Source organism: Lycium barbarum, chromosome 8, assembly GCF_019175385.1.
Source record: "Lycium barbarum isolate Lr01 chromosome 8, ASM1917538v2, whole genome shotgun sequence".
NCBI lineage: Eukaryota > Viridiplantae > Streptophyta > Magnoliopsida > Solanales > Solanaceae > Lycium > Lycium barbarum.
In genome coordinates this window covers 18,114,805-18,141,776 of record NC_083344.1, presented here as the reverse complement: position 1 = coordinate 18,141,776, position 26,972 = coordinate 18,114,805, and positions in this window count along the sequence as shown.

Here is a 26,972-nt window from a genome sequence, read left to right as displayed (position 1 = left end):
GGAATCAATATGCTTGGAGTGACAAAGGAAATGGAGACATAATTTATTCTAGGATTGACTGGGCTTTCATTAATGATGAATGGTTGAATAACATGCCTTCTAGTAAAACCATCTTCCTGTCAAAAGGGGTAAGTGATCATTGTCCTGCTAAAGTGATTCTAGCTGAAGAGAGGGCAAGACAACATAAGTCATTTTTATATTGCAATGTATAAGGGCAGCACCCTCAATTTCTGCAATTAGTGAAAGAAAGTTGGGCAGTTTTTATCCAGGGGTGCAAAACTAATGAAGAAGGAACTAAAGAAGTTAAATTCTCAACACTTTGGGAATTTAGTGAAGGAAGCAACTGAGGACAGAGTTGCTTTGAAACTGGCCCAAAATCAGTTGCAATCACAGCCTTTGAATCAAGAATTTCAACAATAGGAAAGAGAGAAGCATGTAAAGTTCAAGCAGTCTTTTTACTTGGGTGAACTGTACCTGCAGCAGTAGAGCAAAGTGACATGGTTGAGGATAGGGGATGATAATACCGGGTACTTTCATTTTGTGATCAAACATAATAGATTGATGCAAGCAAATACAGAACTAAGAGATGAACAACGAGTTTGGAAGACTGATCCAGATGCAATAGTACAGATATTCTTGAACTACTATGAGGAGCTTTGGGAAGGAAAGTCAACTCTAGAGTGCATGCTAAGGGACTTCTCATGATGAATGGGCCAATTATGAATTTGGACCAACAGTTGAAGTGAATACAACCTTTCCAGGCTAAGGTTGTCAAAGCAACTGTGTTTCAGATTGATAAAACAAGAGCCCTGGGCCTAATGATTATGGAAGTGGATTTTTCAAATAATCATGGGGAATTGTGGGGAAGGACATAACAGATGCAATCTTGGAGTTTTTCCAGAATGGGAAATTACTTAAGCAACTGAATGCTACAAACATAGCTCTTATTCCCAAGGTGGACATCCCTGAAATGGTCAGTCAATATAAGCCTATTGCTTGCTACAGTGTATTGTATAAGTGCATCTCAAAGATATTATGTGGCAGATTGAATGATGCAGTGAATTACATTATGGCAGATAACCAGGCTACTTTTGTCCAAGGCAGACCAATGGTGCATAATATACTTATTTTCCATGATTTATTAAGACATTATAATAGAAAGACTACTTTAAGGTACTTGATCAAAATTGATCTTAGGAAGGCCTATGACATGGTAAGTTGGGAATTCCTTAAGGAAGCTCTAGTTGGATTTGGCTTTCCAGCAAAATTCATTGAATGGGTTATGACATGTGTAACAACTCCTATGTTTACTGTAAAAATCAATGGTGAAGTGTATGGGTATTTTGAAGGAAAGAGAGGACTAAGGCAAGGGGACCCTTTGTCTCCCTTATTTTTTGTCATTATCATGGAGTACTTGTCAAGAATACTTAAGAAAATGAGTATGCTGCAGATTTCAGTTTTCATCCCATGTGAAAACCTCTCAGATTGACTCATCTTATATTTGCTGATGACATGATGGTTTTTTGTAAAGGTGAAGCTAAACCTGCTACTAGTGAAAGAGGCTTTGGGACACTTCAGTGCAGCTACTGGACTTGTGGCAAATATGGATAAGTCTAGTCTGTTTTTGTTCTGGTATGGATGATAATGTGAAGGAGCAATTACTAGACTTGACTGGATTCACTCAAGGAGAGTTTCAAATAAGGTATCTAGGCCTTCCCCTTTCTTCCAAGAAATGGAGGAAGCTTGAATGTCACCATCTAGTAGATAAGATCACTAGTAGGATTAAAACCACATATGCCAGGTAGCTTTCCTATGCACGAAGACTACAAGTGATTATGGCAATATTATTCTCTATCCATAATTTTTGGGGGTCTGTGTTCATTCTTTCACAAAGCATTGTCAAGGAGGTTTTTGTATTGTGTAGAGACTATCTATGGGGTAGTACAACTGAGAAGAGGAAAATTCCACTTGTTTCTTGGGAATCAGTATGTTGTGCAAAAAAGCAAGACGGGTTGAATATTAAAGGGTGTGGCATTTGGAACTTGGCTTCGGTAGGAAAACTTCTATGGCAACAGGTTGTGAATAAGGAATCCTTGTGGTTAAAATAGGTACATGGGATTTACATTAAATCAAATACAGTTTGGACTCAACAAGCACCTCTGGATAGTAGTTCGTATTGGAGGAAATTAAATGCTATGAAGGACAGGATGCAGAATTGGTACATTCAAGGGCAGTTCCTGTTAACTGCTAATGGGAAATGCTCCATAACAAAGGGTTATTTGGATCTGGTTGGCTCTCGAGCAACATTGGAAATGCAAAACTTGTTTGGAACTCTATGTCACCTCCTAAACACAGATTCATCATATCTTTAGCTGTTAAGCAAAGATTACTCACCAAAGCATGACTCATACATATGCACATCCCTGTGGATGATGTAAACTGCTGTCTATGCCAATCACAAGCAGTGGAGACTAGCCAACATTTATTTGTTGATGTTGCTGATGTGAGAAAAGATCTAATGCAATGGTCAAATATAAACCTGCCTGCTGGTGATTAAAAGACCATACTGGGAATAATCAACAATAAGCACCGGAAAAAGTTTAATAAAGATGTCGTGGATGCCTTATGGGCTTTAATGGTTTATCATATATGGAAGACAAGGAACTGGAGACAATTCAAAGGAAGGAGTGTACAACATACAAATATAGTAAGCAGAATCACAATAGAAATTGTAGAGAGGATAGAATTTTACGGTACAACTAAGAGGGCACATGGATGTAGATGATTTTGGCAGAAATTTTGTGTTTAGTTTGGAGCTTCTCATTGAGGCCTATCTGATCAATACACCATTTGTAGGTGTATGGTAGAAGGTGCTCTTTAATTTTGTAAGTTTTTGCTGGTTAATGGTAATATTCACATTGGGTTCCAAAAATGTTACTTTGTTTATTCTCTATTTTCTCACATTCTCAAAGCTACAGTTGGTTGTGTATATACACAAGAACGTTTACAATACTTAGGAGGCAATTAAAACTGGAATAGCATTAGATGTCCAGGATGAGGGCCTTATAATTGTTGTGTTCATTAATTAGGTTGGAATGATTAAGCGAGGCAAAAGTGCTACACCTCGGAAAAATTCATGTCGTCGTATGGTAGATAGACTACCGCAGGGTAAGAAGTATATAATGTTTCTACAAGTAAGAAGTAGTACTTAACAGTTCTAATTAAGATTCCAAAGACATTTGAGGCAAGAGAAGAATGTTCATTGGAGAATGTCAAGCATAAGTCGTGTTTTGAAAAAGGGTTTGCAAACTACCGAGCTAATGTTGATTTAATAATGTCTTGAAAAAAAGTTATAATGGTCCTTTGGTTGTTAATGAAGTGCTAAACAAGTGCTAAGAAGGTTCCATAAGAATTGGAGATCAAACAAAACGACGAGAACAAGTTCGGTGAGAAGGTGGATTATACGACCATTTATACGGTCCGTATAATATTATGTGGTCCGTATAATCGTTACAGTGAAGGTCCATCACTGATGGAGTTATACAGTCACATATACGGACCGTATCAGGGTCCATATAACGCCCGACGGGCAGTTTTTATCTTTTATAAAAAGATGATTCCAAGTCTCATTTCTCATTTCTTATTTTCACCACTCCTCTATAAACCTCTAGAACATTCCACACACTTCATTAACAAGAATTCAAGGGAAATCAAAGATCAAATACCAAAAACTAGTAGAATTAAGTGAAAGAATGCTAACTAGGGTTGATGGAAACTAGAAATCTCTTTGGAATTGAAGCTAGGGTTTTCCCCAAGTGAAGTATTTCCATCCAAAACCCATTCCTACACAATCAAAGGTGAGTTTTATGATCATTTCATGTTTTTTAGAATATTGAATTGTTGGGAGACTTGGATTATGGAAGAAAGTGGAATATGGAGCTCAAATGTGAAAATAATGGCGTTCTTGAATAGTAGTTTGAAATGAACCATAGTTTTTGACAAGGTATGAGCATATTATTGTTATGAATAATATTAAGAATGTTGGAGAAGCATTATATGTGGATGAATACGACGTTGGGTGATAACCATGGTTATGGATGACATTGAGAGGGAATTGTAAGAATGGAATAATGGCCAACTTGGCAATGTTATTGATTATGATATTGTGGGTGTGTTGTTAATGTTTGGGAGTTGTTATATTATATGGAGAAAGTTGTAGAAACAAAGGAGATGCTGCCCAATTTTCGTTAGCTTTAGCTTAAGCTTAAGTATGTTTCCGATTATCTAATCTTAGTACGAATTGTCTTGAATGTAGAATCGTGAACATTGGAGTTAAGCATTTAATTGATAAAGTTGGAGAGACGTAAAGGTATGTATCTCTAGTCCCTTCTTTTCTAAGGCATGATCCCTACAACATGACTTCCTTTATCTTTTCATGACTTTCGTATATTCCGGAAACTATGAGTGTATGATTATTAAGAGCTTCTCATGAAATAAAGATAAGAGATGTGTGTTGAATATGACAATGATGATGAGTCTAAGTCTTGAGATTCCAAAGCTTATGATATGATATTCTTATGAAACTAATGATTCTTGATGTTATTCTTTGTTGCTAGACTCACCTTATAATGTTAATTCCTTCAAGATGAGGCATGATGATTATGACTACTCGATAATGGAAACGGGGTTCACGACCTTACGTCACCCCGATAGAGTTATATCTGGTCCATGAGTTCTTATACATGCTTTATGATAAGTATATGATGATGAGATTACACCGTGCCTATATGGCCGAGCAGACACCGCTAAGGCGGGCGGCATGTACACTATGTCTAGATGGCATAGGCAGATACCACTAGTGGGCGGTATGAGATGGTTACCCCGGACGCGGGAGGCCTGGACGCGGGCTAATGTTGATCACACTGTACCTATATAGTCGGGCAGCTTATGTATATACATACTTGATATGATGTTGTTTACGATGTAAGTTAGCATGCATTATTCCGTCTTAAGTGACATTCAGCTACAGGTTATTTCCTTACTTGATGTTTCCTTATCTCTTCGACATGTTATTATTGTACATGCCTTACATACTCAGTACATTGCTCGTATTGATGTCCTTTTCATTTGGACGCTGTTTTCATGCCCACAGGTAGATAGGGATGTGGCCCAGATTCCTAGGAGCTACTCGGCAGATTTACAGGCGTACTCTACTATTCTGGAGGTGCCATTTATTATGCATTATTTTGTGTATATATTTGGGCACGACGGGGTCCTGTCCCGTCCTTATGTCTCAGTATTCTAGTAGAGGCTCGTAGATACAGACGCGTGGGTAGTAGTTGTCTCATGGATGCATCAGTGTATATTCTTGTATATCATTTTTGCAGCCGTGAGGGCTTGTATATATCTATGTATTGCCTTGGAGAGCATATGTGTCCAGGATGAGTACGAGGATTAGTGTAATGAGTGGTGCTCAGTAGTCAGCTCTGGGTACCCGTCATGGCCCCCTAGTCGGGTCATGACAAAAGTGGTATCAGAGCAGTTTTTTCCTAGGGTGTGTCTACAAGCTGTGTCCAGCAGAGTCTCGTTTTTGTGTGTGAAGCGCGCTACACTTATAAATAAGAGGCTGCGGGGCATCTAGGAAAAATGACCATTCTTCTTATTATTAGATCGTGTCAAAGGGCCATGTTATAAGATTTTCTCCTCTTTAATTGTGGGTTATGATTTCAGCGATGCCGATAAAAAGAAAAGCCACAGCCGCCCAGAAGGGTAAGGCAATGACAGAAAGGCCGATGGAAAGGGAGCCACCAACAAATATAAAAGAAGGTGAATATCATAATGAGGCTTCATCCAATACCTCTCACACTCCGCCTATTCTAGAAGAACAAAAATGGGCTTCAGCTCCGGCTCCTATGCCTCCAGTTCCTCCACCGGGTGATTCGGGTCAACAAATGACCGAAGCTATTCAGCTGTTGACATAGCTAGTTGCCGCTTAGGCTCAGCGGCAGAGTACGGGTCTAGGTGACAGGGAAAATAGTGCTAGAGCTCGTGATTTCATAAGTTTAAATCCTCCCAGAATTTTTTGGGTCAAAGCCGAATGAAGACCCGCAAGGTTTTATTGATGAGATGCTGAGAACGTTCAGAATCAACCATGCCTCCGATACTGAATTTGTGGAGTTGGCATCTTATAGACTCCAGGATATGGTAGTTCTTTTGTGTAATAACTGGATATCTTCAAGAAAGAAAAATGCACCTTCCCCAGTTTAGCAAGAATTCGTAGATGCTTTCATCCGTCACTATTTGCCACTCGAGGTTCGAAGGGCCCGAGCTGACAGGTTTCTAAATCTAAAGCAAGGGAATATGAGTGTCAGGGAGTATAGCCTTCACTTTAATTTATTGACTAGGTATGCTCCTACTATGGTGGTTGGCATGGGAGATAAAGTACACAGATTTGTGAGTGGCTTAGGAACACATTTGTTCAAAGATTGCTTGACAGCTTCATTGCAAGAGGGGATGGACATTTCCCGTATTCAGACCCATGCCCATAATTTAGAGAAGCAGCAACGGCTGCAGAGGGGTGAGCGTGATATCGATAGAGAACAGAGCAAGAGGGCCAAATCGGCCGGTGCAAGTAGTGAGTATAGAGAGGGTCAGCGGCAACTATATTCCAGATATTCGGTCCAGTCCGCAACTAGTGCACCTCCTCGGTTTGTGGGAAAAGTATTTGATCACCCTATTTATTCTGGTCCGGGTCAGAGTTCGAGAGTCTCAGGTCCTCAGTTTGGAGGTGATCCTAGCCAGCGGAGACCATCGGTACCGCGATGTAGCTAGTGTGGTAGATTACATTCCGGGCAGTGTCGCCGGGGTTCCGATGCTTGCTATGCCTGTGGTCAGGTTGGGCATATGATTCGGGATTGTCCATCGATGGGTGGTAGAGTTGGGGTTCAGCCCACAGGATCAGCAACTGGTTGTTCCTCGTCTGTGCGCCCGATAGGGCATCTCCTCAGACTCCAGCAGGCCACGGTAGGGGCAGAGGGGGAGCATCCAGCTCAGGCGGCCCCCAGCCCCGTATTTATGCTTTAGCCAGACGTCAAGATCTTAAGTCCTCCCCAGATATGGTTACAGGTATACTATCCATACTCTAGGATGATGTTATGCATTGATTGATCCGGGTTCTACATTATCTTATATTACTCCTTATATTGCTGACAGTATTGGGGTGAAACCCGAGCCAATTAAACCTTTTGAGGTATCTACTCCGGTTGGTGATCCAGTAATAGCCAAACAAGTGTATAAAAATTGTGATTGTGGTATGTGATCGTTAGACTAAAGTTGATTTGGTTGAGCTGGAAATGTTAGATTTTGATGTAATTATGAGCATGGATTGGTCGGCCTCTTGTTATGCTAATGTTGATTGTAGAATGAATGTAGTTCGATTCCAATTCCTGGGAGAACCCGTACTTGCATGGAAAGGTAATACAGTGTCTCCAAGGGGTAGGCTTATTTCCTTCCTTAAGGCGAGGAAGATGATCGCCAAAGGCTATATTTATCATCTAGTTCGAGTGCATGACACCGAAGCAAAGCCATCGACTATTCAATTCGTCCCGGTAGTAAATGAATTTCCAGATGTATTTCCAGATGAGCTTCCAGGCCTTCCTCCGAAAAGAGTGATTGATTTTGTTATTGATGTATTGCCGGACACCAAGCCTATATCTATTCCTCCTTATCGAATGGCTCCTACAGAGTTGAAAGAGATAAAGGCGCAATTGAAAGATTTACTTGAGAAAGGATTCATTAGGCCCATCTCGTCACCTTGGGGAGCACCTGTCCTATTTGTAAGAAAGAAAGATGGTTCCCTACAGATGTGCATTGACTATAGGCAGCTGAACAAGGTAACGATAAAGAATAAATATCCGCTTCCAAGAATCAATGATCTGGTTGACCAATTACAGGGTGCTAAATGGGTTTCCAAAATTGATCTAAGATCGGGTATCACCAAGTGAGAGTTAGAGAAGAACATATTCCCAAAATGGCTTTCAGAACGAGATATGGCCACTATGAATTTCAGGTGATGTCATTTGGGTTGACTAATGCTCCGGCGGTGTTTATAAATCTGATGAATAATGTATTCAGGCCCTTTCTAGACCCATTTGTGATCGTGTTCATCGATGACATCTTAGTATATCTCAGTCAGAAACGGAGCATGCAGACCACTTGCGTATTCTCCTTGGAATTCTTCGGACTCGAGAATTGTATGTAAAATTTTCAAAATGCGAGTTTTGGCTAAATTCTGTGACTTTTCTGGGCCATATTATCTTAGCTGATGGCATTCGAGTAGATGTTCAAAAGATTGAGGCTGTGAAGACTTAGCCAAGGCCTGCAACGCCTATAGAAGTCCGTAGCTTTCTGGGATTGGCAGGTTACTATAGAAGATTTATGGAAGGGGTTTCCTCTATTTCAGCACCATTGGTGAAGTTAACTCAGAAATTAGCAAAATTCGGATGGACTGATGCTTGTGAACGCAGTTTCCAGGAATTGAAGGATAGATTAACTTCGGCCCCAGTCCTGACACTCCCAGAAGGGCTAGATGGTTATGTTGTGTATTGTGATGCCTCTAGTGTTGGGTTAGGCTGTTTGTTGATGCAGCACAGTAAGGTCATTGCCTATGCTTCCCGGCAGTTGCGGAAACATGAGAAGAACTATCTGACCCATGATCTTGAATTGGCCGTGGTTATTCATGCGCTGAAAATGTGGAGACATTACTTGTACGACGTACATGTTGATATTTATACAGATCACAAGAGTCTCCAATATATTTTCAAGCAGAAGGACTTAAACCTACGATAGAGGCGATGGTTAGAATTATTAAAGGATTATGATGTGAGTATCTTATACCATCCTGGAAAGGCGAATGTAGTAGTTGATGCACTTAGCCGCAAATCAATAGGAAGTCTATATGAGGTCCCTTCGGAAAAGAAAGAATTAATTCGTGAGCTCCACCAGCTAGCCAGCCTCGGAGTTTGTCTAATTGATTCAGGCAATGCAAGAATTGATATTCACAACCCCGCCATTTCGTCCTTAGATATGGAGATAAGAGAGCGCCAATATGAAGACCCTCAGTTGAGTCACTATAGTGATACATTTCCTGAAAAAGAGAAGTCGCCATTTGAAATTTCTGCAGATGGAGTTCTTAGGTACCGAGACAGGCTATGTGTTCCAAATGTTGCAGGACTACGTCATCGGATTCTAGAAGAAGCTCATTACTCTCGGTATTTCATTCACCCAAGAGCTACAAAGATGTATCACGACCTCAAATTAATGTATTAATGGGATGGAATGAAGAAAGACATAGCAGAATTTGTAGCTCAATGTCCAAATTGCCAACAAGTGAAAATTGAGCATCAAAAGCCAGAAGTATTATTGCAAGTGATGGGAATTCCAGTCTGGAAATGGGACCATCACTTGCAATGGGAAGTGATTAACATGGATTTCATTGTAGGTTTGCCTCATTCTCGATGAAAATATGACTCCATATGGGTGATTGTTGACAGACTCACGAAATCAGCTCATTTTCTTCTAGTCAGAACCATATATTCAGTAGAAGATTATGCAAGGTTATATCTTAAGGAGATAGTGCGACTTCATGGTGTCCCGATATATATTATCACAGATAGAGGAGCACAATTTACTGCTGAATTCTGGAAGTCCTTTCAAGAAGGTTAAGGTACTCAGGTAAGGCTTAGCACAGCGTTTCATCCACAAACTGATGGACAAGCTGAACGCACCATTCAGACCTTGGAAGATATGTTGCGGGCATGTGTACTAGATTTTGGAGGTAGTTGGGATAATCACTTACCTCTAATTGAATTTTCATACAACAACAGTTATCATTCTAGTATTCAGATGGCCCAGTATGAAGCTCTATAAGGAAGGAAGTGTAGATCCCCAATTGGGTGGTTTGAAGTAGGAGAGGTACAGCTAATAGGTCCGGAGTTGATTCAACAAGCGGTGGAAAAGATCAAGGTTATCTGAGATCGATTTTTGATAGCCCAAAGTCGCTAGAAATCTTATGCGGACAACCATCGGCGAGACTTAGAATTCCATGTTGATGATTGGCTATTCCTGAAGGTATCACCGATGAAAGGCGTGATAAGATTTGGCAAGAAGGGAAAATTAAGTACTCAATACATTGGACCTTATAAGATTGTCCGCAAGATAGGCCAAGTAGCTTATGAATTGGACTTACCTCCAGAACTTGAATCAGTCCATCCAATTTTTCATGTGTCAATGCTCCGTAAATGTGTTGGAGATCCAACTAGAATCATGCCGAGAGATGATGTCCAAATTACTGAGAAGTTATCTTATGAAGAGGTGCCCATTGCTATACTAGATAGGCAAGTGCGGAAGCTCAGAAACAAAGAGGTGGCTTCGGTCAAAGTCTTGTGGCGAAACAATAACCGAGAAGAAATGACTTAGGAAGTGGAAGAAAACATTAGGTCCAAATATCCGCAATTGCTTCCACCCCCGGGAGAGATTCAAGATGAGACATCAATATTATGAGGTATGTAATGCTTTCGTTTTAATGCTTTTGATCGTGTGTGGCCATAATTTCTTGCTATTGTGTTGTAGCCCTGTGAGGCGATATCATTGTAGGCTGTTGTGACAGGATGGTAGCACCATATTACAGTGGAAACACTGGCGAAGTTTTGGTAGATTCCCGAGAACTTAACATTCGAGGACGAATATTTCTTAAAGGGGGGAAGAGTGTTACACCTCGGAAAATTTCATGTCGTCGTATGGTAGATAGACTAACGTAGGGTAAGAAGTATATGATGTTTCTACAAGTAAGAAGTAGTACTTAACGGTTCTAATTAAGATTCCAAAGATATTTGAGGTAAGAGAATAAAGTTCGTTGGAGAATGTCAAGCATAAGTCATGTATTGAAAAGGTGTTTGGAAAGTACCAAGCTAATGCTGATTTAATAATGTCTTGAGCAAAAGTTATAACGCTCCTTAGTTTGTTAATGAAGTGCTAAAAAAGTGCTAAGAAGGTTCCATAAGGATTGGAGATCAAACGAAACTACGAGAACAAGTTTGGTGAGAAGGTGGATTATACGACCATTTATACGGTCCGTATAATGGTCCGTATAACCGTTACAGTGAAGGTCCATCACTGATGGAGTTATACGGTCACTTATACGGACCGTATATAATTATACGGACCGTATAAGGGTCCGTATAATTCCCGACGGGCAGTTTTTATCTTTTCTAAAAAGATGATTCCAAGTCTCATTTCTCATATCTTATTTCCACCACTCCTCTCTAAAACCCTAGAACATTCCACGCACTTCATTTACAAGAATTCAAGGGAAATCAAAGATCAAATAACAAAAACTAGTAGAATTAAGTGCAAGAATGCTAACTAGGGTTGATGGAAACTAGAAATCTCTTTGGAATTGAAGCTAGGGTTTTCTCCAAGTGAAGTATTTCTATCCAAAACCCATTCCTATACAATCAAACATGACTTTTATGATCATTTCATGTTATTTAGAATATTGAATGGTTGGGAGACTTGGATTATGGAAGAAAGTGGAATATGGAGCTTAAATGTGAAAATAATGGTGTTCTTGAATAGTAGTTTGACATGAACCATAATTTTTGACATGTTATGTGTATAATATTGTTATAAATAATATTAATAATGTTGGAGAAGCATTATATGTGGATGAATACGACGTTGGGTGATAACCATGGTTATGGATGACTTTGAGAGGGAATTGTAAGAATGGAATAATGGCCACCTTAGCAAAGTTATTGATTATGATATTGTGGATGTGTTTTTGATGTTTGGGAGTTGTTATATTAGATGGAGAAAGTTGTAGAAACAAAGGAGATGCTGCCCAATTTTCGTTAGCTTTAGCTTAAGCTTAAGTATGTTTCCGATTATCTAATCTTAGTACGAATTTTCTTGAATGTAGAATCGTGAACATTGGAGGAAAGCATTTAATTGATAAAGTTTGAGAGACTTAAAGGTATGTATGGCTAGTCCCTTCTTCTCTAAGGCATGATCCCTACAACATGACTTCCTTTATCTTTTCATGACTTTCGTATATTCTGGAAACTATGAGTCTATGATTATTAAGAGCTTCTCATGAAATAAAGATAAGAGATGTGTTGTGAATATGACAATGATGATGATGATGAGTCTAAGTCTTGAGATTCCAAAGCTTATGATATGATATTCTTATGAAGCTAATGATTCCTTGATGTTATTCATTGTTGCTAGACTCACCTTATAATGCTAGTTCCTTCAAGGTGAGGCATGATGATTATGACTACCCCATAATGGAATCGGGGGTTCTCGACCTTACGTCACCCATATAGAGTTATAGCTTGTCCTAGAGTTTTTATGCATGGTTTAAGATAACCATATGATGATGAGATTACACCGTGCCTATATGGTCGGGCAGACACCGCTAAGACGGGCTGCATGTACACTATGTCTAGATGGCATGGGCAGACACCACTAGTGGGCGGCATGAGATGGTTACCCCGGACATGGGAGGCCTGGACGCGGGCTAATGATGATCACACCGTACCTATATGGTCGGGCAGCTTATATATATACATACTTGATATGATGTTTTTTACGATGTACGTTAGCATGTATTATTCCATCTTAAGTGACATTCAGCTACAGTTTATTTCCTTACTTGATGTTTCCTTATCTCTTCGACATGTTATTATTGTACATGCCTTACATACTCAGTACATTGTTCATACTGACGTCCTTTTCTTTTGGATGTTGTGTTCATGCTCGCAGGTAGACAGGGAGGTAGCTCAGATTCCTAGGAGCTACTCGGCAGATTTACAGGAGCACTTCACTATTCCGGAGGTGCCTTTTTTGATGCATTATTTTGTGTATTTATTTGGACACGACGGGGTCCTGTCCCGTCCTTATGTCTCAGTACCCTAGTAGAGGCTCGTAGAAACAGATGCGTGGGTAGTAGTTGTCTTATGGATACATCAATGTATATTTTTGTATATCATTTTTGCAGCCGTGTGGGTTTATGTATATCTATGTATTGCCTTGGAGAGCATTTCTGTCCAGGATGAGTATGAGGATTAGCGTAATGAGTGGTGCTCGGTAGTCAGCTCCGGGTACCCGTCATGGCCCCCTAGTCGGGTCGTGACAAAAAGCAACTGTGATCTTAGTAAATTCTGCATACTTTCCTGTTAGTTCGCAATCACATGCAACACTCTGTTGTGAAAAGGTTGAGTTCAGTGTGTGAGATACTCCTCATCATATCTTATTTTTTGTTTAACATATGGACTCTGATTTTTCCCCTTCTCCTTTTCATTGTAATGGTTTTTTGAATGTTAGAAAAACATTTTTATAGTAGTAGTTTATGTGGCTGTATTCTGTAATAAAAAATAACTAGGAGAAAAATTAGACAGCTATAGAACTTGCAATAGAATATTTTGTTCTTGTGCATGGTGTTCGGTTTTTGTTCTGCATTGATATCCTACCACTATATTTGTGTTCTTGTTTTGCAGTTCCTAAGGTGAGGTTTTGATGGGTTACACCTTTTTTTTTTTTCTATAGATATTAAAATGTAATTGACCATAACAGTTGAATTCTGGAGGATGATAATTAAAATGTAAAACTAACAAATGTATGTTGTCCACTGTTTGAACGATTATACTAGAATCAATGGAAGCCTATGCAAGTTAATCTAGTTCTTTTAATCTATACTGTTGTATTATTCACGATACTATATGAATACATATTGTATACCCATTAATTTCTAGTTTTGAATTTCATTTTGAATGTGTAGGAAAATGCGGGTGATCCAATTTGAAATGGGGGCCTCAAGTCAATTCGATATATTGAAGTGAATGCTGAAGACTTTTTGAACAATTGTGATGTTTGAATTTATATTTGGTTTTGTGTAATTCATTGCTAGTGCATATCTTGAAATGTTGTTTTATTAGTCTGTGTAAAACAAGGCATATGTCGCTTTTTCAAAGTTTAATGCAAATGTATATATTTGAATTATTATTTTTGAGCTATTTATTATCTAATTTAGTGCTTGAGCTCTTCTAAACATATAGGATAATAATGTGTAATGCGAATATTGGATATATGCAAAATAGAATTATAATTTTCAAAATAAAATTGTGGGGTATAAGTTTGTTTTAAGTAATATTTTATAGTTACACAACATTGCCACGCTTTAAAAATGTGGTCATAGGGACGTCAATTGTGTGGCTTATTGACTGTAAATTATAGCATGTACATTTGCAAAGACTACACTTCAAGAATGTTACTTTAGAGAAGGTAACAACAGCCACGGTTTGCAAGTGGGTCTACAAGGTAGCAACAACCACGCTTTGCAAATCTGGCTTAAGGTAGAAAAGATCCTGTTTGAAAATGTAGTTTGAAGTCATTAAAAGCATTTCCATATGAGGTTCTACAAACGTACGTAGCCTTAATACCTTTCTAAAGCAACACTTGAAAAGCGTGATCTTAGGACAGAGGTTACGCTAGTTTAGGGCATCACCAATTTTTTTTTATTTGAAGTCGAAAGGTGTGGCCTTCGATAAAAAAATCATACTTTTTGATAGCTTAAGCTACACTTTTCAGGGTTGGCTAAATTAAAGGCATAAAGTAGTATTATAGTATACATTACTCTAATTAAAGGGGAAAAAAAGATATTTCAAAACAAGATAAAAGTGTTTATATGTATACGGTCCTACATTTTAGTATGCTTAGTTTATACTATAAATTATAACCTGTTGCATTTTAAATTGCGAATAATCCTATCAACGTACACTAAAACACTGTATAAGTTAACACTATAACGCTAATGTTTGGAAGGAAGAAGTTTACTGATTGTCAAATGAAACCAAATATCTACCAACCAGAGCAGACTTTGCATGCATCCAAGCAAATTAAAGGCATTTAATTTGACGAGACATGACAGAGGATATACAGTTTGATATTGACACTGAATGACTCTTATATATTGACGTGATTGAATTCAGCTGTGTAGTTGTCTATTCTTCCTCACACATGCATGCAGTCAAACAAACAGTAAAGCTCCAATTTTTGGCTCCCACATGGACCAATAAACCCCCTTACTCTTGCCACTCCTAGTGCTGTCAAATTTGGGGATTTTGCTTATTGTTCCGTTATGAAGAGTTCAACTTAATAAAAAATAATTACAACAATCATACACTTGAAATGAGATTGCAAGTAATTAGTCATGACCCTCTTGCAAGGGATTAAATTGTACTGATTATATAGGTTAAAGTTTAATTATACTTTTAGTCGATATAAGTTAAGGGATGTTTGAAGTGTTACAAACTTCCTAATAGTAGATTTTTTTCTCATCATACGCATGTGAAATATGACAAGAGTAATGTAACGACCCGCTTGGTTGTTATAGTGCTATTGACCCTTTTACCCCTGTTGACCCTTTCCCGAGGTCATTAGGCGAGTTTTGGTGTGACTTTTTGAAGTTGGAGCCTTATAGTTTGAAATGTTTGACCCAAAGATGACTTTTGAGTGAACGGACCTTTTTCGGAATTCCGTCCGTTCCGAGAGGTCCGGATGACTGTTTGAGACTTGGTAGTATGTTCGGTTCGGTTCCTAATGCGCTTGAGAGTGTTTTGGGACTTGGGTTGGAAACTTGGCTTTAGGCCATTGGGGGTTGACTTGGTCAAATGGACCTCCGCTAGAAATTCCGAGACCGTGGATGAATTCCTAGCGTGTTTTTATGTGTGTGTGCATGTCTATTTTGTATCTGTATGGCCTCGGGTGATAGTCAGATTTTGCGTTGAGAATTGTCAAAAACCAGAAAATCTGGTGTCTACTGTACGCTGCAGCGGCACTAAACTCGCTGTAGCGGTCTCGCTGTAGCGAGGGAGAGACCGTTGTAGTAGTCGTGGAGTTTTTGTGGTGAGTCACCCCAGCGGACTGGTATCCGCTGAGGCGGAGACGCTATAGCGGGTATGTTGCCGCCGTAGCGGCAAGGCGAGAGTTGACGTGAGGCGCCACAGCTGGCTTTTGGCCGACGTGGTGAGCTCGCTGCAGCGGGTAACCTTACCGCTGTAGCGAGTGACAGGCAGTGTTTCAAGATATTTCCTTAAGTTGAAAACCTTGAACCCTATCATTTCCTTTCATCACTTTCTAATTACACTTTGGGAGAATTGACTAGCTTTTGGACTAAATGTTCTTGGAGGTAAGATCTTTGACTCTAGACTTCATCATTTACCTTCCTATATCCTTAATCCATGCTTAGAATAACTAGAATTAAGTGGAGAAAGATGAGTCTTGTGCTAAATTTCTTGAAATGGGTTTAGACTTCCTAAATGGAAATTGATGGTGAAATTGGCTAGTATAATCATAAGATTTGATTAATTCATTGTTGTTGAGCTTATTTCTTCCATTATTAGTGATTAATTTGAGGATTACAGAATTAGGGTTTATACCCAAATTTGGGGGTTTTGCTTTAACTCCGAATTAGGCTTATTCTTGAGATGTTTTAGCAATTGAATAGCGGGTTTGATCATCTAGAGCATAAATTGCATATTCCACCTCCCAATTTCCTATTTTACCCTTGTGGGCCCATTTTTCCAATTCTGTGAGTTAGAATTTGACATAACTAGAAGTATAGCAGTATGGGTATCGTTCTGATTGATTTCTAATATAGAACTCGAATATGTTTAGACTTTGAGAATTTGGAGGTGCAAAGAACGGGCAAGGCCAAGGTGTGATGGTTCGTGGCTCCTGTTCGGCTTTCCAGGTAGGTTATAGCTTACCTTTTGGTTAGACTTCGGTTAGCGAATCATAAGTAGAGTTAGTGATTGTTGGAGAAAGCATGTAAAGCTTCGGGTTTGGAGTTGGGATGAAATACTTAAGTTGATATTGCTGTTGACTATGGCTTGTCGCCTTGTTGTGTTCTATTAAGTTGTTGCTTATTTGCGAGTTGTTGGCTTATCGCCACGTGATTGATTCTAGAGTTGATGCTTAGTGATTACCTTATGTTTCGAAGAGCATATTTATCATGATTTAGGTTGTTGGAAACGAAAGTAAGGTTATGACATTGATATTGTGATTGAGACATGTGTCCATGTGTGGCACCATTGATTTATAAATTCTTATTAGCATAGTTGTCATGCATTCACTCATTTATACATATACTGGGAATGGGTTACGCGCCGCAACGCTTACTTGGATCGGGTTGCACGTTCCACAACAGGTACATGGACTTAGCGATCCCCCATGGGTCATAACTGTCGAGGCGATGGGATATTCCTCCCGAAGCTTGTGAGTATCACTGCATTGTATTGCATTAACTTCATATTTACGTATGGCTTTGTATTTGTTATACCGCGTAGTTTTATACGTTGAGATTCGTCGTATGCTAGTTGCCTTAGTCTTGGACACCGGGGCTGTCTCCGAGGTTATACGAGGTTGGACATGCCTACCTTTGGTTATAAGGGTTTAAGTTCATGTTTGGTAAGTTAGGGAAGGGTTAGAGAATTAGTGAATTGAAGAGAATACGTTTCGACAAAGTTTTGTTCTGGAATTGCTTTCTATGTACCGTTTATTTGAGCTACGGACAGTATCTTGAAATACTGGCCTTATTAAGGATTTGAAAATTTAACAGAGATGGCATATTTTGAGGTGGTGAAATACGGACCATTATATAGTCCGTATAAAATTAAACGGCCAGTATATTGGCCGTATAATTTTATACGACCATCATATACGGACCGTATCTTTATGGCGGTGGACTTTGCTAATTTTATATATTAAGACCTCCCTTCATTTTTAAGTCATTTTAAGTCAACCTGAAGTTCATATAAGCTCTAGAAACTTCTTCCATCATATTCAATCACTCCCCCACGCATAAATCAAAGATCAAAGTGAGAATTAAGTTCCTAGGGTTTTCAAAGTATTGTTGAAGCTTGTCTCTTCTTCTTGTAGAAGCTTTGGAGTATATTTCAAGGTGAAGTGATCTTGGAATTGAAGTATTCTTGAGTTCTTGAGGTAAGATTTCATCTTATTTCCATGACTATGAGTTTATGTGATAGTTATGCTAATGTTTGAGAGAAAGAAATTGAAGGAAAGGTTCAAACATAGACTTGATGTTATTTTGAGTTGTAATCTAACTTGACCCATGATTATTAGTGTGTTTTGAGCAAATTCTTGTTATGAGGTTAATAGTTAATGTTAAGAATGTGTTGAGGTTGTATACTTGGTGTATTTGGAAGAAGGAAGTGTCTTATACAAGTGTATATCGGGCTACTCAATTGTATATCTTTAAATGTTGTGAATTTGAGTTAAAGAAGGTCACATGAGGTTGTTATGTTGATTGTTAGTTGTGCACTTTGTGGCGATGATTAAGAAATAGGGGAAATACTGCCCGTTTCACTTTAGAATTGAGTTATTATTGATAAATGTGATATGTTAGCACCATCTAAGTTGTATATGCCTTCCTTTGTTATAGGATTGGCGCTAAGCTTGTTGTTGGATTACTTGGATGACTTGAGATATGTTAAGGCTAACTTTCCTTCTTTTTGGCATGGTCCTGATGAACGGAACGTAAACGTAACGCTATTCCATAATGACTCTATTCTTAGTAGCTAGGGATGTTCTATGTTGATTCATGTTCTGGAATGTTATTCTCAGTAAGTTCTTCTTTAGATGTAGTATGAACCTAAGAGTCACTTATTGATAAAAGTGTTGTCTCATAATGATGTTCAGAGGTGTAACGACCTTATGTCACTCTGACAGATTTAGAATATACTCTTATCATGTTTATGCATTGCATTTCACTTATGTATATATGTACAAACCTATGACCCCTCAGGCATTATATACGCGTATATTATTTAATATATATATATATATATATATATATGTATGGGGTATGGGGAAGGTGACGACGTTATATACGCACTACCACCTGATCAGCTTGTCACATGATGATGATGATGATGCCCACAGAGGCCGATATGATACGATGGGATGCCCACAGAGGCTTGACAGGCATTATATATGCATATATACGTATGACCCTTATGCATGCATGCACAGTATTTATGTACATCATTGGCCCACAGAGGCAGTTCAGACATACAGTTTGCATTTACTTCACCTTATGTTCTCTTATGTCTCTTTCATGTTACTTTCATGCTTACATACTCAGTACTTTATCCGTACTGACGTCCCTTTTTCTGGGGCGTTGCGTTTCATGCCCGTAGGTTCAGGTAGACAGATTGACGATCCACTCTTGTAGGCTTCTGTTCAGCTGACATTGGATCACTCCTCTCGTTCCGGAGTTGCGATCTAGTTTTGGTTCGATATTCTTTTGTGTACATATAGGTATGGTGGGGACCTGTCCTGAGCTCTTTATGTCAGATACTCCAGTAGAGGCTTGTAGACAGTCATGGTATAGTTAGACTTTATATGGCCTTATCCGGCTTAGTTGTATAGTGTGTTTTCTTAGGCTCATTCCTTTGTCAGCATATCTCCTATGTGGTTTAGCAGATTTACATCTGGTGACCCTGAGGTTCATTCTTGTTATGATCATGATAGAAAAGCATGTTTAGCGGTGCTCGGCAGGTAGGGCCTGAGTGCCTGTTATGGCCCTCCAGTTTGGGTCGTGACAGTATTGGACTTGTTGGTTGATCTTGGTGATACATGTACTTAATAGTGATACTTGAGATTATGTTTCAGACTCATAGTGGATTTCATGATGATATACTAGAATTGGTAATTTAGTACTGGATTTGATACTTTGGACTGTGTTGAGTTATATCTAATTGTGAGCATGTCTACTTTTTCAGTCTTTTTCTTATGCGTATGTTATCTAACTGTTGTCGGCCTATGATGCCTACTCAGTACGTGTTGTTGTACTAATTCTACCTTCCTGCATTCTTTTCTGAGTGCAGAGTTTGTGACCGGTTCTGTCACGACCCAACCCCGTGGGCCGCGACCAGTGCCCGAGCTGGGCACCTATACGTACCCGATACCCCAAATTAGCATATTAACAGAATAATAATATAATAATAATATTAGTGGTCGCTACAGAATTTAGCAGAAAAGCAGACTTGGCACACATAGGCCGATAAGGCCATCACAGAACAGAATATCCCAAACATATGTACAGAACCCACACAGATGCATCCACAGACCTCTACAGAACATATCATAATCATAAGACGGGACAGGGCCCCGTCATACCCTGAACAAAGTACATATCCAGATAGCAGTGACAGACTGTACCAAAAGATGGGCTCTGTAGAAGAGAGCGCCCCAAATAGCAGAATTAGGATCCTAAACGTGTGGATCAGCGAACCTGTCGTCAGTACCTGCGCGGCATGAAAACGCAGCCCCCGAAGAAAGGGGGTCAGTACGAAATATGTACTGAATATGTAAAGCGGAATCACATAAGTCAAATCATATTGGTTACAGAAAATGAGTACAGAATCCAGAGTGTCAAATGCATATTTCCAAAACAGACAGAATGCGTACAAAAACATATGTCATATCATATCATATCCGGTCCCTGACACGGGACTCGGCAGACAGAATGTGGCCACCCTCCCGACGCTGGTGCCACTATACAGAGGAATCAGAAAAAGGGGCGTGGCCCCGTATCATATAATGTCATATCAAAATGGCCATACAGATCAGATCAGAATAGGCGGACATGGCACATCATACTCCACAGACCCATGTACGCGTATACCTGCCCCCTCACATCGGGACGCGGCGAACAATGCAGAGAATTACGCTTGACAACATATCCTGGCCCGGGCTCAGTGTGGGAAACATTGGGACATCCACGAATGGAGTAGTGAGAGACTAATGCAATTTAAAAATTATAATAAATGTTTTCAAAGACTCGATGAAGCGTATCAAAGACAAACAAATCCAATGGGGTCGGACGGAATCATAATAAATGTATTTCGGATATCATAATAAATTACAGAAGTATAACTTTCCCGAAGTCATTCCGAGTGTCAAAATAATTTATAATATTTAACAGAATATTTAAAATAATATTCGTTAAGCGATTAGTAGGGTAATTAAAACATTTCTTTCAAAAATCGCTTAAAAAGGAATCTTTAGCATATTAGGGGCAAAACCGTAAATAGCGGGCCCGCCTCGGGACAAATAAGGCGGCGGGCTCAAATTGTGCCCTCTAAGCATATAGAGTCACCTAAAAAGGTTCTACAGACATTCTATGACTTTCTGAGTAATTTGGAGCAAAATCGCATAATTTCAGAAAAAGCGTATCAAAGTAGTTCAATTCTATTGAAGGAAAAACTGAAATTTTGTCTTGCGGATTCCGAGGGCCAAGAGGTCCTTCGAGGCCCGGATCCGACCCTAACATACTAGGGGCATGCCAAGGGAAGAATTGGGTTTGCTTTACATACCTTTCACGCTCCTTAAGCCTTTCCAATCTCACTTCCCGTTTCGTCGAAAAACTGCAATTGGTCAAGTTTACCAATTGTAAGCTAATAATACCAAAGTTCCAATTTGATGCATAATTGGCTACCGAAATTTCGGCAGCACCTCCCCTATACATATAGCACCCCGAGAATTCAACTCGGCTATAATTCATCAACAACAACCCAAACAACAACATCAACAACAACAACAATCACTATAAACACAATATAACTTAACTAGCTATCTTTCCAACATAATGTCATAACCTTCATTTCAACTTCAATTTCCAAACTAATCCCAATGGTTTCACATTCATCATTAATCTAGATCATCACAATATAATTTGGAAATATTTCATATCATTTCTACGAAATATTCACAAGATATACAAAATATACAAACTTTCCACCAAAACATAATTCACCCAAAACTTCAAATTTTCAACCTACATATTCATAACATATTTCCATCTTCCAATTTCATCAACCATAATCATAATTCACATCTTAACAACTTCATTTCCATAATATCACAAAATCATTCTAAAGTGACATAATCTTCTACATTCCAACTTCAACCAAAATTCATTCAACTTTCATTCCCAATATAATTTTCACCATAACCACAACTAGAATACAACATAAAATTCAACTCATATATGTATACAACATATATACACTCATGGCTACATATATATATATACATACCCACTTTGCAAACTTCCTTATTTCCATAATTTCTACTCATTTCCACATACCACAACATAAACAAACCTTCATAACATAAGAAAAAGGAATTGATTCTTACCTTTTTCTACAACTCCTTCACTTGAACAAGTTGTCAACTTGAAGAAATAAGTGCTCCTTCTTCCAAAACAATTACACCAAGTTGTAAAGGACCCTTAAATTAGTAGGAATACCACAAGAAAATAATTTTTGGAGGAAGATTTGGAGGGGTGAATTTTCTATGGCCAAACCCGAAATGGCCCTTTTTTTTGCTCTTGTTTTGTTTGTTCTTTCTCCTTCTAAGTTTCTTGAATCATCTAAGGGATAATGATCCCTTTATAATTAATTTGCCACATGGAAATTAATTAATTTGGTGGGCTTGGACCAGGTATGGCCGGCCACCCTCTCACCTTGGGCCTAAATTTTTCTTTTCATTTTTTTGGGCCAACTCGGTTGGTCCCGAGTTGGGCCTAGCCCACTGACCTTTCGACCTTAAAACGTCCATATCTCCTTGTACCGACGTCACCTGGGAACCCACGACCTATGGTTGGAAAGATAATTCAATTATCTACAACTTCTACTTCTTGGTATTTTTCCAAATTCCAAACATATAATACCGTTTTTGCCCCCCAAAGTCAGGTCACCCGAAAACGTTTTCTTAAAAATATTCGTTTGGAGGACTTCCACTTTGATTTGGCCCAAGGGTCCTTCTTGAGTTGTGTTTAACTTCACATATGTGATTCATATAATTTGTCACATGTCCCAAAAAAAAAAAAATCTTGACGTGTGGACCCCACCTCAGCTTACAAATAATCCGACGTTCAAAAATACGGGATGTAACATCCTCCCCCCCTTTAGAACATTCGTCCTCGAATGTTAAATTAATCTTATAGGGTCTTGTAAGCATTTTGGGGAAAATATATCACAAAGTAGAGGCTAGATCTGTCAATACACTTATATTTCGAAAAAAGACATTAGTATACCTGTATCCGCGTTTGGTAGCGCCTCCGGGTCCTGTCGACTAGTCAAGGCATAGATGCGGTTCGAAGGACCGCTTGAACTGGGAGCCCCGCCACTACCTCTGCCGCGGCCTGCTGATGTCGACGTACCCTGCCCCGCAGGGCGCATGGCTATCGAAGGAGACGATGACCCAGCGATTGATCCGGTAGGCTGCGCTGCACCTCCCAAATTACCCTTATACGGACAATCTCTCACAGTATGGCCCTGACGGCCACAAGAATAACAAGCACCTGTAGCACGGTAGCACTCTCCAGGGTGGTATCTCCCACAATAAGAACACTGAGGCCTGGGTGGCCTCGTCTGACCGGAACTCCTGTCTACCCGCGAACCTGAAACCCCGGAGCTCTGGCCTGCTCCTAAATACCCTGGGCTATCAAATCTCCTGCCTGAGAACTGCGGAGGTGTGCTCTGTGCCGGCTGGGAAGAATGCCTGCTAGACTGTTGCTGCTGCTGAGGCTGCCCACTCCGAAATTCCTCAAAATACCCAGATGATTTGGCCCTCTTGGGCTGTCTCCGATCCTGACTCCTATCGGGCTGATGACCCCTGTGCCGGTCCTCCATGCCCTGAGCGTGCGCCTGAATCCGGGCAATATCCATATCGGGCTGAGCGGCCAATACCAAGCAACTGTCGACAAAATAACGGTCCAGCCCCATAATATACCTGTGCATCCTGTCAGCCATAGTAGCTACCACAGCAGGTGCATATCGGGCCAATGAGTCGAACTCCATACTGTACTCTCGAACACTGCAGCCCCTCTGTCTCAGCAATAAGAATCTGTCAGCCCTGGCCCGCCGTAACTCCGGAGGCAGAAAATGGCTAAGAAAAGCCTCAGAAAACTCATCCCAGACTGCTGGGGGAGCACCAACGCCTCTGGCTAACTCCCAAGACTCGTACCAATTTGCTGCTACATCATACAACCGGTACGAAGCCAACTCGACTGACTCTGTCGCAGATGCCTTAATCAAATGTAACGTGCGCCGCATCTTCCTGATAAACTCCTCAGGATCCTCCTCGGGCTTTGTCCCGAAGAACTCTGGAGGATTACAGGTCAGGAACTCACGAGCTCTCGAACTGTCACGTCTGTCTGCACGACCATCCCCAAGTCCGTGCCTATGAACCTGCCCTGCTACCAGTCTGGTCAACAACTGGACCGCATCTCTCATAGCCCGATCCTCAGCCCCTGGCTGTGGAGCTGGAGGCTCAGGTACTGGAACCTCTGGAGCTACTGGTGGAGCTGCCCCAGACTCCTCTGATGATGAAGACGTAGCAGAGTCTGCTGGCCGGGACGCAATATCACGCATCATCTGAGCAAGGGTCCGAGTACCCTTCTGAGCCCGGCTGGTCTCTCCTACCACGCCCTTTTTCTTCTGGGCAGCCGTCGCCTTTTTCGGAGGCATCACTGAAAGAAAAACAACAACGGATCAGGACAGAATCATCCTAATAGCACAGCTCTATCGCACGATCTAAGATTTCAAAAAAAGAAACACCCTAAATGTCCTGTAGCTTCCTGTTTATAGGTGTGGTGCACAACACACCGATAAACAAGACTCTACTAGACACGGTCTGTGGACATTCCGAGGACGAACCGCTCTGATACCACTTTTGTCACGACCCAACCCCGTGGGCCGCGACCAGTGCCCGAGCTGGGCACCTATACGTACCCGATACCCCAAATTAGCATATTAACAGAATAATAATATAATAATAATATTAGTGGTCGCTACAGAATTTAGCAGAAAAGCAGACTTGGCACACATAGGCCGATAAGGCCATCACAGAACAGAATATCCCAAACATATGTACAGAACCCACACAGATGCATCCACAGACCTCTACAGAACATATCATAATCATAAGACGGGACAGGGCCCCGTCATACCCTGAACAAAGTACATATCCAGATAGCAGTGACAGACTGTACCAAAAGATGGGCTCTGTAGAAGAGAGCGCCCCAAATAGCAGAATTAGGATCCTAAACGTGTGGATCAGCGAACCTGTCGTCAGTACCTGCGCGGCATGAAAACGCAGCCCCCGAAGAAAGGGGGTCAGTACGAAATATGTACTGAATATGTAAAGCGGAATCACATAAGTCAAATCATATTGGTTACAGAAAATGAGTACAGAATCCAGAGTGTCAAATGCATATTTCCAAAACAGACAGAATGCGTACAAAAACATATGTCATATCATATCATATCCGGTCCCTGACACGGGACTCGGCAGACAGAATGTGGCCACCCTCCCGACGCTGGTGCCACTATACAGAGGAATCAGAAAAAGGGGCGTGGCCCCGTATCATATAATGTCATATCAAAATGGCCATACAGATCAGATCAGAATAGGCGGACATGGCACATCATACTCCACAGACCCATGTACGCGTATACCTGCCCCCTCACATCGGGACGCGGCGAACAATGCAGAGAATTACGCTTGACAACATATCCTGGCCCGGGCTCAGTGTGGGAAACATTGGGACATCCACGAATGGAGTAGTGAGAGACTAATGCAATTTAAAAATTATAATAAATGTTTTCAAAGACTCGATGAAGCGTATCAAAGACAAACAAATCCAATGGGGTCGGACGGAATCATAATAAATGTATTTCGGATATCATAATAAATTACAGAAGTATAACTTTCCCGAAGTCATTCCGAGTGTCAAAATAATTTATAATATTTAACAGAATATTTAAAATAATATTCGTTAAGCGATTAGTAGGGTAATTAAAACATTTCTTTCAAAAATCGCTTAAAAAGGAATCTTTAGCATATTAGGGGCAAAACCGTAAATAGCGGGCCCGCCTCGGGACAAATAAGGCGGCGGGCTCAAATTGTGCCCTCTAAGCATATAGAGTCACCTAAAAAGGTTCTACAGACATTCTATGACTTTCTGAGTAATTTGGAGCAAAATCGCATAATTTCAGAAAAAGCGTATCAAAGTAGTTCAATTCTATTGAAGGAAAAACTGAAATTTTGTCTTGCGGATTCCGAGGGCCAAGAGGTCCTTCGAGGCCCGGATCCGACCCTAACATACTAGGGGCATGCCAAGGGAAGAATTGGGTTTGCTTTACATACCTTTCACGCTCCTTAAGCCTTTCCAATCTCACTTCCCGTTTCGTCGAAAAACTGCAATTGGTCAAGTTTACCAATTGTAAGCTAATAATACCAAAGTTCCAATTTGATGCATAATTGGCTACCGAAATTTCGGCAGCACCTCCCCTATACATATAGCACCCCGAGAATTCAACTCGGCTATAATTCATCAACAACAACCCAAACAACAACATCAACAACAACAACAATCACTATAAACACAATATAACTTAACTAGCTATCTTTCCAACATAATGTCATAACCTTCATTTCAACTTCAATTTCCAAACTAATCCCAATGGTTTCACATTCATCATTAATCTAGATCATCACAATATAATTTGGAAATATTTCATATCATTTCTACGAAATATTCACAAGATATACAAAATATACAAACTTTCCACCAAAACATAATTCACCCAAAACTTCAAATTTTCAACCTACATATTCATAACATATTTCCATCTTCCAATTTCATCAACCATAATCATAATTCACATCTTAACAACTTCATTTCCATAATATCACAAAATCATTCTAAAGTGACATAATCTTCTACATTCCAACTTCAACCAAAATTCATTCAACTTTCATTCCCAATATAATTTTCACCATAACCACAACTAGAATACAACATAAAATTCAACTCATAT